We start from the raw sequence: 2,500 nt of genomic DNA, 5'->3' as shown, positions 1-2,500 counted from the left end.
CTTTCTTTCTCTTTTCTTTTTTTGTTCTTGGGTTTTTTCTTGTTTTCCTCTTTTTACTTTTACTTTTCTTTTTTCTTGTTCTTGTTTTTTTCTTGTTTTCTTCCTTTTTCTTTTTCTTTCTCCAAACATGTTTTCGTGCATTCTAAACCAGACTGACAGAGATACATACATAAACATCGTATTTACGTTCAAAGTTCGTGGAAAAAAATCTCGCTTATTCGAATGCTTCTTGACTTTCTGGAGGAGATAATGAAATATGTCTGTTTATTTATGTGCACACATTGAGACACGCACATATAATCGCTTTCATATTCATATTAACGCTCTCACTCATGGAAGCATACACTCACACACACGCTCACACTTACACGCGCGAATGCAATTATGTACAAACATTCACGTCTATACACACACACACGCACATGTACCTCCCCACACACCCACACATACACATACACTTCAACAAACACACACACATACATACATGCACCTTTCCACACACACACAGACACACATACGCTTAAAAAAACACACACACATACATACATGCACCTCTCCACACACACACATACACTTCAACAAACACACACGCACGAACAAACACACACATGTCCCACCAACCCATACGCACATGTCAGTAAATAATTATATAAATGAAATAAAATAAATATTGAATTAATTAAACAGCAGTAAGAGAGGATACGAGAGCTAAACTGCCCTTCTCTTAGCAAAAGCAAAACAGTTCTGCGTACGAATTAATTATTCAAATCATAAGCCTTAATTACTGGAAAGGTTTATACAGAAGGTCTAGAATCAGAGAAGTGTTGCCATATTGCGGTCTGCTAGTTTTATTGCACTTTTTCTTGGTATACCTCTTTTATTCTTGTTTTGTGTTTTCTTCACTTTTATTGGTATTTTTCTTGCGTGTCTCTTTTCAGTATCTTCTTACTGTTTCAATTTCATTGTTGTTATTGCTATCACTGTCATTATTATTGCTACTTGAATTAGTATTACCATTACGGTTATCATCATTAGTATAATACTTTTTCTGTTATCATGATATCTTTGTCTTCTTTACCACTTTTATCTCTCTCTCACTCTCTCTCCCTCTCTATCTATCTATCTATCTATCTATCTATTTATCTTTCTCTCTCTCTTTCTCTCTATATATCTATTTATCTCTCTATCTATCTCTCTCTCTATCTATCTATCTATCAATCTTTCTTTCTTTCTGTCTATCGTCCTTCCATCCCTCTTTTTCTATTCATGTGTCTCTTACTTAATTTATCGAGTTTCCTTCTGATTCTCATTCAATTACTTTTCCTACTTCTTTCTTCCCTTTATTACTCTCTCTTGCTGTCTCTCTTTCATTTATATTATCGGGTCCTTCCCTCTGTCCTCTTTGCGTTCCATTTCCCTTTCGTAATTACTTAATGGATTCTGTTTAGGATTAAATTCAATTTCTGACAATTATTTTCTGTCCCTGTCTCTTTACCTGTGGATTTATTTTTTATTTTTTTATTTTTTGTATTTCTATCTCTGTCTACTTATCTAAATGTCATTTTATCTATCTGCCCGTGAATATGATTTTCTCTCTCTCTCTATCTCTCTCTCTCTCTATCTCTCTCTCTCTCTCTCTCTCTCTCTCTCTCTCTCTCTATCTATCTATCTATCTATCTATCTATCTCTCTCTCTCTCTCTCTCTCTCTCTCTCTCTCTCTCTCTCTCTCTCTCTCTCTCTCTCTCTCTCTCTCTCTCTCTCTCTCTCTCTCTCTCCTTCTCTCTCTCCCTCTCTCTCTATCTATCTATCTATCTATATATCTATTTATATATATATATATATCTACCTGTCTATATATCTATCTATCTATCTAGAGGAGCAGTTAAAGATATATCTACCTGCCTATCTATCTATCTAGAGGAGCAGTTAAAGATCTATCTACCTGCCTATCTATCTATCTAGAGGAGCAGTTAAAGATCTATCTACCTGCCTATCTATCTATCTACCTCTCTCTCTCTCTCTCTCTCTCTCTCTCTCTCTCTCTCTCTCTCTCTCTCTCTCTCTCTCTCTCTCTCTCTCTCTCTCTCTCTCTCTCTCACTCACTCTCTCTCCCTCCCTCTCCCCTCTTTCTCTCTCTCTCTCTCTCTCTCTCTCTCTCTCTCTCTCTCTCTCTCTCTCTCTCTCTCTCTCTCTCTCTCTCTCTCTCTCTCTCTCTCTTTCTCATTCACAAAACATGCGAACGCACACACTTTTTTTCTTTTTGTCTGTTTACTTTCAATACTTTTCTTTCTTCTTGCGGTTTTATGAGTTTCCAAGAATCCTAATTAAACACTTCTTAAAGACTTTTTTTAATGTAAGTTTTAATTGCCATTTCATTTCCAACGAAAGCAAGATAATTTTTTTTTTTTTTTAATCAAATTTTCCTCTTTACATATTTCATCCTTTAGTTTTGAGTGACGAGGCAAAAGTTTCCGATATTTCCCTGTATGCTTGTATGCA

General features: G+C 35.6%; 1 protein-coding gene across 1 annotated transcript in view; it reads left to right on the top strand.

Annotated features, from left to right (window-relative positions):
- LOC125024612 (ALK tyrosine kinase receptor-like) overlaps positions 1–2,500 on the top strand; it is a 76,324-nt gene that overhangs the window by 57,241 nt on the left and 16,583 nt on the right. The gene's annotated exons all lie outside the window — the stretch shown is intronic.

The sequence above is a fragment of the Penaeus chinensis genome, chromosome 43 (genome assembly GCF_019202785.1).
Source record: "Penaeus chinensis breed Huanghai No. 1 chromosome 43, ASM1920278v2, whole genome shotgun sequence".
Classification (NCBI taxonomy): Eukaryota; Metazoa; Arthropoda; class Malacostraca; order Decapoda; family Penaeidae; genus Penaeus; species Penaeus chinensis.
This window is presented reverse-complemented; position numbering and strand designations above follow the sequence as displayed.